The sequence below is a fragment of the Euprymna scolopes genome, chromosome 2 (assembly GCF_053919585.1).
Source record: "Euprymna scolopes isolate OS-2025 chromosome 2, ASM5391958v1, whole genome shotgun sequence".
Taxonomy (NCBI): Eukaryota; Metazoa; Mollusca; class Cephalopoda; order Sepiida; family Sepiolidae; genus Euprymna; species Euprymna scolopes.
Window position 1 is genome coordinate 102,465,704 of NC_136483.1, and position 12,517 is coordinate 102,478,220.

The 12,517-nt window shown below is 33.8% G+C and overlaps 1 protein-coding gene across 3 annotated transcripts in view; it reads right to left on the reverse strand.

Annotated features, from left to right (window-relative positions):
- The window catches only part of LOC145293525 (uncharacterized), a 62,515-nt gene extending 50,632 nt beyond the window's left edge, over window positions 1-11,883 (reverse strand). Inside the window, exons 1-2 of one of the 3 annotated variants that reach the window (XM_080140028.1) lie at window positions 11,645-11,883; window positions 8,974-9,118 (exon numbers count right to left, since the gene is read on the reverse strand). The gene's annotated coding sequence lies outside the window, so the exon portion shown is untranslated. Of the gene's footprint in view, window positions 1-1,135; window positions 4,412-8,973; window positions 9,119-11,644 lie in introns of those variants that run through there. The other 2 variants (XM_080140031.1, XM_080140027.1) reach the window with 2 other exon arrangements.
- Between the last annotated feature and the right edge of the window lie 634 nt (window positions 11,884-12,517).

Genomic DNA, 12,517 nt, shown 5'->3' on the forward strand with positions numbered 1-12,517 from the left:
ATATATATATATATGAGACAATGAGACATATATAAACAGAGGTCGAAGAGAGTCTGACATAGGCGATCCCGCGATCAGATATTTGTCCCCCTTTGCTTTGTTTGGATTTGAAACCGACGGTACCGATCTTGTTTGTCTTTTTCTTTTTTTCTTTTTTTAATCTTTTTTTTTTTACACAAATATGAATAAATATTACGCTTTTATTTTGAAATTTTCTTAATAATCGAGCACTTTGATGGGTTTCTCTTTCACTTAGAGTTAAGATTAGAGTTAGGCTTACTTAAGTTTTTCCTCTTTTATTCTTTCGTTTTTTAGTTGTTTTTTTTTATATTAAAATTAGCAAAATAAATTTCTAAATTTTCTAAAAGAAAAATAGAAAAAAAGAAATCTTTATTGATATTTTTACTTCGATAATACGTCTTAAATTGCAACGTAATTAAAAAAAATACAAATTGAATATATATATATATATATATATATATATATATATATATATATATATATATATATATATATATATATATATATATATATATATATATATAAAGAGAGAATGACGTCTACTTTGAACAGAGAATTTAGAACGCTAAAAGAACACGAAAACAAATGGCCGCCAGCGATCAAAATATTGAATCAAAGTTCAATTTTACAGACTTTAAAAAGTAAATTTATAAATTTTATTTCAGGGATAAAATTTAAATTTAAGATCCACAAGGAATTTACATTTTTTTTAAAAATTGCTGCAAAAATTACATTTTTTTTTTTTGTTTTTCGAAAGAGAAAAATAAAAAATAAAATACAAATTATTAAAAAAAAGAATTAAAATTTTTTTTTTTAACTTATATATATATATATATATATATATATATATATATATATATATATATATATATATATATATATATATATATATATATATATATATATTTGTAAAATCCTGTTAGTGTTTGGCACTGTATTTTTTCTTCACCTACAAACCGAATAAATCGTGTAGAGTGACGTCTATTTTTGAAAAGAGAATTTGGGACGCTGAAAACGTACACAAAACCAAAACGTGAAAAATCGTAAATACGGAATTTAGATTAAGAAACCGAAGAGAGGAGGAAAAGTAATTTATGAATGAAAATGAACTTACCGGAGCCCGTCCCAGAAAGAATCGCTTGTCGGTGGAAGGAGGATTCTATTTGTTATTATTTGGCTGTTGTTGTTGTCATCTTGCGCCTTCTTCCACCTTCTTCTTCGATCCTTCATCATCGGGGGCGCATAGTCACACTCGTCCGACATACGCACGGGCAATACATCGCTAATGTGTGCGTCAGAAAACCATATAAGTGCGTCGACATCTACACATGTACCTTGCTCGTCGTCGTCGTCGTCGTCGTCGCCGCCACCACCGAGGGGACCGGTTATTATTGCTGAAACGAGGATTTATTTGATCTTCGGCTCAAATTGCAGTATCTGTTCTGATCGGTCTCAGGGCGAAGGTTGGCATACTCCAAAACATTTCTTTCTTTCTTCAGAAGTGTGTGTGTATTTTGGGTGAGGGTGAGGGGGGTGCCGATCGCCTGAGGTGCTCCAACAGTGAAATAACGGCGGTTCGTTCTCAGCTATTTTTGTACTTTGCAAGGATACCCTTAAATGACCTCGTGCTACATCTTGCAGTATTTATGCAGATTACAGACCTTGCTGAAATAATAACGTTCTAAAATTGAATTTAAAAAAATTGAACTTAAAAAATCTTATAAATAGCACGGTCTATATTCTGCATAAATACTCTATTTTCGTTTTTGCAGAGTACTCTCTCGGGGAGTTGACTTTATCCACATGAAACGGTCTTATGCCACATGTTGCTACAGTGAAAAGCTTGTAAACTGTTCGGTCTCAGGTGACTATCCTCCCAGGTATCGCCTCCGTCTCATTCAGTAGAGGAGAGCATTGTTCATTGTTTGAGGTGTCTCCATTGAAAATACTAACAAGTTCCATCATTAGGTTCGGATTACCCACTGTACACGAAAGTCTTACCACATATGCTAAAAAAGTTGACATATATTGTACCTATTTACAATGCCTCCCCACGGGACAGAGTTAGACACCAGGGTCGTTTTTTAACGTGGAGAAAAGGTACAAAAACAAAAATTGTCTCAGTCGTGAAGGATTTCTCCTCCACTGAAAGAGAACGAGAAATGGAAGTGCCGCATCTGAAGAAATATTTAAAAAAAATAAAACAAAGTGCTGGATAATTTTAAGCAAAGTCTCGTGAATAAAGATAAAGTGACAATTAACAAAGGGGAGGCAAAATATAAAAAAGGAGCAAATGAAAACCAGACCTGAAAAGTATATCAATTTAGTCAAGTTTTATTGAAAGAAAGAAATGTTGAATTGCTTTATTTCCCAAAGCAGGGGTTAATTAACAATTAACCTCAGGTATAACAATAAAAAAATAGTAGATACAAAAAAAAAAAAAAATCTCTAATTGAGAGATTACTTCTGGAAATATTTCTATCGAATGGAACAACAAAGTTAAATTTATTGTCTAAACGATAGTGACAAATAAAACGGGAAAATATACGGTGCCCCTTTTAAAATAATCATACAATAATAGTTTTATTTGATTTGTAAAACCTGAAAGAAAAGAAGTATACAAAAAGGGATCTTTAAAAATGTTTTTTCCTTTTGGTTTTTCTCAGTCCTTTTCTTGAGAGGTACTCTCACAATCTTCTAGAACCTTCTGGTTCTAATGTTTTTGCTTTCTTTTTCTTTTCAAATAAAAATGTCCTGATGAGAAGGGAATTTTGGTAGACTAATCTTCCAAATGTTTTTTTTTTTTTTTTTTTTTTTGCTTAGTCCCTTTCATGGAGAACATGTGCGCCAATATCTTCTTGTCTTACAGGTCGGCAAATTTAATTTCTGTTTCTTATAGAAAAATATCTCAAAATCTAAACAGTTCTTTCATTAATCCTTTGAGACTAATAGTTTCCCAGGTGATAAGGCCTTGTTGCCTTTAAATTAACTGGGAATGAAATTGAAAACGTTTTTCCCTAAAGGAGAAAAATACAAAATATGATATTTAACGTCAAAAACTTTTTTCTTGACAGTTACAAGCAGCACAACCTTCACAGACCGGTGAAACTCGAAAAACTTAGGAAAACAGGCAAACGCCATTCCGCCCTTACTCCTCCACACCTGACAGGCCAATCTGAAAAGAAATGATGATGATGATGATGATGATGATGATGATGGTGGTGGTGGTGGTGGTGATGATGATGATGCCAGGTCAAGAAGTGTAGGCATTTTACTTAACAAAGGCAAAAAAAACAAAAAAACGGGCCGAACTCCACCCTGTCTCCAAGCATCTCTTGATGGCTGCTAGGATTAAAAATAAATTTCTCAAAAAGTTTGATCCGCCTCATACGCCAGGAAGATGAGACACAAGGTCGAAAATTGGGGATTACAAAGCCAGCAAGAAGTGAAGTACTCTGGCCTACAAAAAAAAAGAGAAGGTAAAGCCTGGGAAAGTGAATCTCCTAGAACTGCATGGAAACATACTTCAGCCCAACAGAATAGGGCCAGAAGATGGCACAACGGCCCACCCTCTGTTGGACTGATTGTGGAAGACGTATCCTCAAGTGGTACAAACGCAATTGATGAATTAACATAAGTTGTTGCTTCAGTCAATTTATCTTGTTTATAAGATAAGTTTATGTTTTTGATCGAGTTTGTTTGTTTATGTATAGCCGAGTGTCCACATCGCGGAACTAATCGCGATCAAATTTGGTCAAAATATCAGCCATCGTATAATTTAAAACTGATTTAATTGATTAGATCAAAGGTCAAAATCAAGATGACGGAAAAGGTAAAAAAAATAAATGATACCTTTTGGCGATGACTCTAGTTCTGTTTACCATAGTAATTTGATGATTGGTTCATATAGTAATCAACGAAATCCTGCATCTTATATAACCTTAATCTTGACTTTCACGATTTGGGAATATATCTAGAGTATGTATCAAGGTAATGGAAAAGGTGAGAACCACACTTTTAATAACATTGGGTCTATTCATAGTAGAGACTCTCTACTTGGCCCATATTGTAAACGATGATGTCTTGCATCGTATATAACCTTGACTTTGTCATTAAAAATTTTGATCTGGGTAAAAATTTGGAAAGAATTTCAACTTCCGATTTTACAAATTTGATTATGGATTTAATGCTCTTTAAAAACAGTAATCACTTTTTTTTTTTAGATAAATAGTTATATGAAACACGTGTCAGTTGATAATTATATTTAAAAAAAACAAAAAAACAACAATACATATGCTACTCCCCGTTTGGAGGTATAAAATTGGTCAAAGGGAAAATTATTACCAACTCGCATTTAGGTAAAAATGCACTTCATATAAATAATTGAATACATTCAAAAAGTATCACAAACAATAACAAATAAACAACATCTATATAAAATGCAATACATCCAGCAGTCGTGCGAGATATCCCAGTGGTAGAGGTTCAAGCTTCTTATTAGGTTGCTGCAAAAAACAATATCGTTTTCTCACATATGTTATTTTTATACATGATTTCTGAATTGATTCATTAATATATATATATATATATATATATATATATATATATATATATATATATATATATATATATATATATATATATATATATATAGCCATGTTATATATCATTTTGAAGTGCGTTTTTCACTGTATCGAATCGTGTTAGTGCATGGGTAAAAATAGTTCCGCATGTACTGAAAATATTTTTATTTTATTTAATAATAATTTCTGTGTTACTATTTTAACGATTTAAAAAAAAAAAAAAGTGTAATATAGTCAGAATCGTTATGTTTCGTCATTTCAAAATGGTAAACCGGAAGTATATTCGCTAATTGACTCAGTTGAAATCGGAAATTTTCCCCGACGAATAAAAGTTTTTTTTTTTTTAATAAGGTAATAAGGTTTTTAATATTCAAAAACACAGCTAGAGGATAAAGATTCACTGTTATAAAATTTCACAGAAAACGGGATTGTAAATTTCTAGTTTATCGATTTTGAATAAACCAGACATTCAATTTATATATATATATATATATATATATATATATATATATATATACAAAGGGGCGTGCAATAAGTAATGCCCCTGACCCACTTCCAATTGTCTGATCTAGCTGAAATTTTGCATGTGCAATGATTTATATCTCTACGGGTTATGTGATAAATTACAGCTCTGAACTAATTGTGGTTTCTCTTTTACAGGTGTTTGAAATGAGTCAGGTGTGAAATGGAGCCTGTTGAATGTCAAGCAGTGATCCGGTTTTGTATTTGAAAGGACACACACCACAAGCGACTTTTGATGAAATGAAAGAAACTTATGGTGATAATGCCCCATCATATGACCTTGTAAAACGCTGGCATCATGAATACAAACATGGCCAGAAGTCTGTGGAAACAGCTCCCAAACCTGGTCCCCCCCCCTTCTGCCAGTGATGAGGCATCTGTCTGTCAAGTTGAGGCTGCCATTTTGGAAGATCGGCACATTACTATTCGCCAAATAGCCCAAGATGTCAAGATTAGTAAGGATCTGTGGAAGCTATCATTCATGACCATTTGCATATGCATAAGGTGTCTGCCAGATGGATTCCAAGGTTGCTCACACCATTCCAGAAGCGAGAACGCGTCGAGTGCTCGAGGATGAATTTGGAGATGTGCCAAGAAGATGAGTCAAAGGTTTTCAAAAACTGATAACACAGGATGAAACCTGGGTCCATCACTATGATCCATAGACCAAAGCCCAGTCAATGCAGTGGAAGCACTTGGACTCACCACCTCCAAAGAAGGCAAAGGTGCAGCCCTCCACTGGCAAGGTCATGCTCACAGTCTTCTGGGACCAGGATGGAGTAGTGATGACAGATTTCATGGCAAGGGGAACCTATTATGCTTCACTTCTGAGGAAATTAAGGGAAGCTATCAAAATCAAGAGGCGGGGCAAGATCAGCAAAGGTACCCTCCTCCTGCAGGACAACGCTCTGGTCCACGCAGATTAGAAGCACGGGTGTGTGGTTATGAAATCCTTCCCCATCCTCCCTACTCTCCTGACCTTGCACCCTCTGACTTTCATCTCTTCCCAGCCATGAAGTTGTTTTTGAAAGGAAAGCGGTTCCCAGGTGATGCCGCCTTGATTTCTGAAGTCACATCGTAGTTGGAGGACCAACCTGGGGTGTTCTACAAAAACGGTCTCCAGAGCTGCATCAAACGATGGGAGAAATGCATAACTCTGGGTGCTTCCTACGTAGAGAAAGACTAATAACTGTGCCAAGTTTCGTTGCTCTACTGCAATGGGAAGTGGGTCAGGGGCATTACTTATTGCACACCCCCAGTATATATGCATATATATGTATGTATATATATATATATGTATAAATATATGTATATATATGTATATATATGTATAAATATATGTATATATATGTATATATATGTATAAATATATGTATATATATGTATATATATGTATATATATATGTATATATATATGTATATATCTATATATATATATGTATATATACATATTATATACTTATATATCTATATATATATATATGTGTATATACATATATATACATATATGTATATATATATATGTATATATCTAAATATATATATGTATATATACATATATATATATACATATATATATACATATATATATATATATATATATATATATATATATAGTGCAAAATTTTGTTGAAAATTCAAAGACTCACGTTTTCATTTTTATAACCTTCGTTTATTTCCTGGATTTTTTTGCATTACAGCTGTTTCATTGATGAGTTGGCAATTTTATGATTTATGTTTCCATAAAAATATCCTGTCCCCACCAACTTCTTCAGATGTTTATCCATTAGATTTTTACAGCAAAAGGTATATTTTTTAACATGGTGGACATCATATTCGGGTAAAAGGATTTCCACAGTCATGCTTCCTCACTTCCTCCATCTTTTGGTGTTCATATATATATATATATATATATATATATATATATATATATATAATCGATTTGATCTACCTCTGATAACTAAATAAGCCTATAATATCGTTTACCTACTTAAACCAAGCCAATCTAATTACTAAAACATCCTCAATTAAATATCTGCTTAAACTCTGATGTATCTTCTCCTAACATGTTCTTGTGGTAGCATTCTAAACCATTGAATACCCTTTTTTTTTTTTGCTTCTTTCTTTAGTACACAATATATGGATCTCAATAGTTTCCACCTAACATTTATTGAGAAAATACTTAACTACCTGAAGATCCTCAACAATATAATTTAATAGAATAAATCTCTCAAATGAATACATAAAATTGGGGGGGATGGCATTAATAGATAAATCAGGTTCTCAAAAACAGTATAGTATTTTTTCAGTTGAATTTGGAAATTTTGGAAAACGGTTAGGATCGCCCCCTTTTATCTAAAATAAATAGATAAAATAAAAATTTAAAACACAAAGATTTTTCCAAATCTCAGTACCTTGTATATCAAATTCAGAGTCTGTAGACTAAAAATTGACAAAGTTATTGCATAGGTAAATGTACACACACAGACACACGGATACACAGACACGTTCACTTTTATAGATATACTAGCATTTCAGCCCGGCGTTTTCCGGGTGCTTGGAGGTGTCTTTTGAGCAAAAAAAAAAAAGAAAAAAAAGCGGTCAATTTTTTAACTTTGACCCCTATTATGGCCCCTTAACATTTATTGTTTTGGACTCAAATCAAGTTATTAAGTTAGATCCATGTCCAAGGAACCTATATCTAACATTTCAAGTGTTTAGACCCAAAATTGTTGGAGAAGTTTGGTAGAGTTCTCAAAGGTCAAATCGTTGAACTTTGACCCCTTAACAGCCAAATTTCTGGCCGAAAACCGATCAGGTCGATTTTCCCAAATCTCAGTACCCTGTATATCAAATTTCGAGTCTGTAGACTTAAAATTGACAGAGTTATTGCGTAGGGACATGTACACAGACACACAGACAGACACACAGACACGTTCACTTTTATAGATATAATAGATAGACAGATAGATACATAGATATATAGATAGATAGACTAATAGATTAAACAAAAATATATACATATACATAAATATATATGGAAACAAATATTATGCAAGTATAAATCATGTAGAATATCTGCATGAATATAAATTACATGTAATAGTTAACTCTAGATGATCATCCCATAAGAAAACCGAAAAAACTAATAGCGAATTAATTAAAATGAATGTTAAAAGAATATGCAAATTAGCTAGATCTTTTGCTAGTGAATGCATTTCCACAACCCATATATAAGAAAAGTGTATTTTATTTTTAAATAAATTGGAAAAGAGGGTTATATATTAATATATAATGCTTAAAATTGAAGTTTACATAGATAGAAAAACAAAACAAAATGTTTATTCATATTTTGAAAGTCCTTTCAAAACAAAAGGGATTCATTAGCTAAGATATGAAAGAAGCCTGAGTCAATAATTTCAGGTCTTTGAATTATTTGGGAAATTGTAATCCAAATTCAATTGCAAAAATTACATTTGATTAAAAGTTATTACTAAGACTCAATGTTCATTTGTTTCATTGTAATAAGTTCGGTGAGAAATGTTAATAGTATTAAAATATTTAGACATTTTTTTTTTCAATGAGCAGATGACAACATGAAAGAGTTAATGAGTTGTGTGTATGTGTGTGGTGCCCTTATTGTCAGAGTGCATGTTTATGACTGCGTATGTGGGGAGAAGGGGTTAAGAAACGTTTTCAGAATTACCTCGGCCTAGAAGGTCTTTTATGAAGTGGTCAGTAAGTAAAAGATTGAGGCCACCACCAATAAAAAGAAATGTTAAAAAGCACGTTAGCTAGTATAAAAAATGTGCATAACGGCAAAAAAAAAAAAAAGTGCAACACTCACTTATGTCATGGTGAAAGGCGAAAAAGGAATATGATGTCTTGTCAACACAACACCCAAAGTCTGACTTGATAAATCACAGGAAAAGGTTTGGTCAGAAGTACTATCCCACACAAAAGTGTTCCAGCTGAACAATGTATAAATCCCTCTGCGAGTGAAAACATGAAAAAGTTGATGTGATTAGCCAATCAGCAATCAGCTGTCAGCTTCATATTGCCAGCAATATTTTTCTTTTTGTAACCGTTTTTAGGAGACTGATGGACTGTTGAAATCAGTTTATACTTATCAAGCAAGTTACTTAGTTTTTCACAAATCGTTCACATATGGTTTCACGTCTTCTAACTGCTAAGGTCATTCTTTTAACTCAACCAAATATATTCTGCCAAATATATTCTCTGTGACTATTTTACATTTTTTTCTGAGTGCCATTAGTTTTATACCTAGCTGGTCATATTGTTAGGTAGAATTTGCATGCAGATGACAATGGCTTCTTGCATCAGTTAAATTAGGATTCCAGCATAGAATTTAGTCCAAGAAAGGACTGAGCACAAAGAGGCTTCCAGTTGGAATTCATGTAAATGTATTTTTTGGTAAAAATTTTGTCATCTAGACATCTATTTTACTACTTGGCACAATTAACAAAAGTCAACAAACTTTGTTTCTTTCTGCACATATCGTCACTCAACTCAACCAATCAGATCTCATCAAAATGTTGTACGAATACGGTCACCAATATGCTATACAGGGCGGAAGGATAAAATTGTCGCCCTAAAGAAAATAACATAGCTTTATTTTAAAACTTTTATTGAAAAAAATCAATTCATGTAACTTGATTATGTAGTAGAGCTGTCATATATTCAATGTAGCCACCTTTAACCTCAGTCACCACCTCAATGCGAGTCCAGAACATGCCTTTTCCATAAGCGCCACCAAGAGCTTGGCGAATACTCAGCAGATGGTGGTGATTAGGCTGGTTTTGATGTTGTGGGAGGTCATATTGGTGATGTTTTCGACGTATGACCAAACGAAGTAGTTCAGCGGGTCCAGGTCAGGGGAGGAGAGGGGAACAGTGAGAGAAGGGTACATAGTCATAGCACCCCTTCTAAAAGTCAAGCCTGGGTCTCTTTGGACTTGTGGGTTGAGTGCACCAGGGCATCACCACACTCTTCAGCAGATCCAGGTACACTTTGGTGTTGACTTTCAAGCCGACTTTGAAGAGGTGAGGTGGCATGATGTGCCCCTCACTTGAAACCACACCAAAGGCCATAACCGTGGTCGGAAACTTTGTTTTCATCACCCTGTGCATGTCCCTGTTATTCATGACGATCCAGCAATGCATTTTGAGGGTGCTGACAATGGTCCTGTTGTCATAACTTGGATCAATAGAGAGCATGAGTTGTACAGCGACGCATCTCTGATCTCACTTGTTGAACATGAGAGAAGGCTCCTATCACATCTAGGATTTGTACGCAACTGACCAACTAGTAGATGGTCTACAACAAAAAAATAAAACTGGTTTCATCAAACAGAAATGGAATCATGTCGTCTTTTCTAGAGTGAAAATTTTATCATTTCACCCAATCTGGTCTCATTCAGGGCTTTTGACTCTTGCCTTGATTCCTGACATCATTTCATCCACTGCTTCCAACAGTATCCTGTTTCATGAATCATTGTCAGATATTTTGGCACCTTTTCTTCAGCCCAAACTCCTGTGCAATCCCTGCTCAAACATCAGTGATTGGACCCTGCAGCAGCTTCACAAACTATCAATGTAACTCATCCGAGAAGTTAACAATGTTATTTGGTAAATTTATCAAATCCATGATAACAAAATTTATCAAATCCATGATAATAAAATTTATCAAATCCATGATAACAAAATTTATCAAATCCATGATAATAAAATTTATCAAATCCATGATAACAAAATTTATCAAATCCATGATAACAAAATTTATCAAATCCATGATAACACTGACAACCACAAAAACTGTAAAGGATGCCATCACTTGTTGTACCTAGTTGGTTATATGGTTTGGTAGAATTTGCATGTGGATGACAATAGCTTCTTGTACTAGTTGGCTGAAGATCCTGGCAAAGAATGCAGTCCAAGAAGGAACTTGGTGCAAACATGAACTGTATCCCAGAATTTTGTTGATCGTTTTTGTTTTTATATATGTTTCCATGATGGTTAATGTAACTCATCTGGGAAGTTAACAATGTCATTTTACAGAACTTATACTGTACTAAATCTATGTCCACACTGACGACCATAAGAATACCATCAGTTGTTGTAACCAGTAGAATTAGCGTGCAGATTATAATGGCTTCTTGCATTGGTTAAATGAGGCTCGCAGCAATAATGACAAATTCACTAGTAGGAAATGGTAGGAGAGGCTAAAATATGTAAAAAGAAAGCCTGTTTCATGTTAAACACATATTAGTTTGTGTGCTGGAATTCTTTGGGAAATTCCATACACCTGAGGTATGGAATTTCCCCAAGCACATGTTCATCTGACAAAGCATAAATTCAACATCCGGGCACTCCTAGACTCTCTTTTAGCTTTCTTTCATTGTTTTATACATAACTCACAGTAAATAACCAACTTAGAACAGTAGAGAGGGCAAAAATGCAAGTATAAGTATGATTGAAAAATGCAATTATTGCGCTTACCTTAGGATGGCTCTGGATTGTGTTGTTGGATCAATTGATGTACACTGTAGACAGCAGAGGCAGCTCCAGTACTTTGAGCGGAAACCACCAACAAACTCATCTCCTTATTGCGGAAAGTTCTCTAAAGTACTGAATTATTTTCCTTTAACTGAACTGCGTTTCAGCTGAGAGGCTATGGAATTGCCCCAGGTTACCCTACCAGTAATCGTAAATTAAGTCTTAAACAAAAATAAAACAAAAACACAAATAAGTAGAAGAATCGTTTTTGGCATAAACACAAAAGAGGCACAAACTTTTCTGATTTATCAAAAAGTTCTGATTTTTCTAATTCTGATTCTGATTAATCATCCCAACACTATGTAGTACTTTCCATAACTAACTGTCTATGTAACACATCACACAACTTTACAATGTTGTTTTTTCCAGGCTTATAATCAACAAGCTCCATGATCATACCGACCACCACAAAAATGATAAGGATTGCCATCATTCGTTTGACCCAACTTGTATTGTTCAATAATGGCATCTTGCACTAATTAGACAAAGATTACGAAAAAGAATGCAATGTTTGAAAATACTGAGCACAAACAAACTCTCAGTTTTAACTGCATTAATGTTTTCGTTTTCTTTTTGTAGAAGTATCTGCCACAGTAAATGCAACTCATGACAAACAATATTTATGGTGACTGAGACAGTAGCAACGACATATCAATCAACTCTCAGTGAAAGACCAGAGAACATCTCGACTAAGATCATCATCATACAATAACAACCCATCACTTTTTCTTTTCTTTGGTTGACTGATAATATTTACCTAGAAACCCAGATCCCCCAGAAAAGAGGCACTTTGCATCGACACAAAAGTCTATTAGA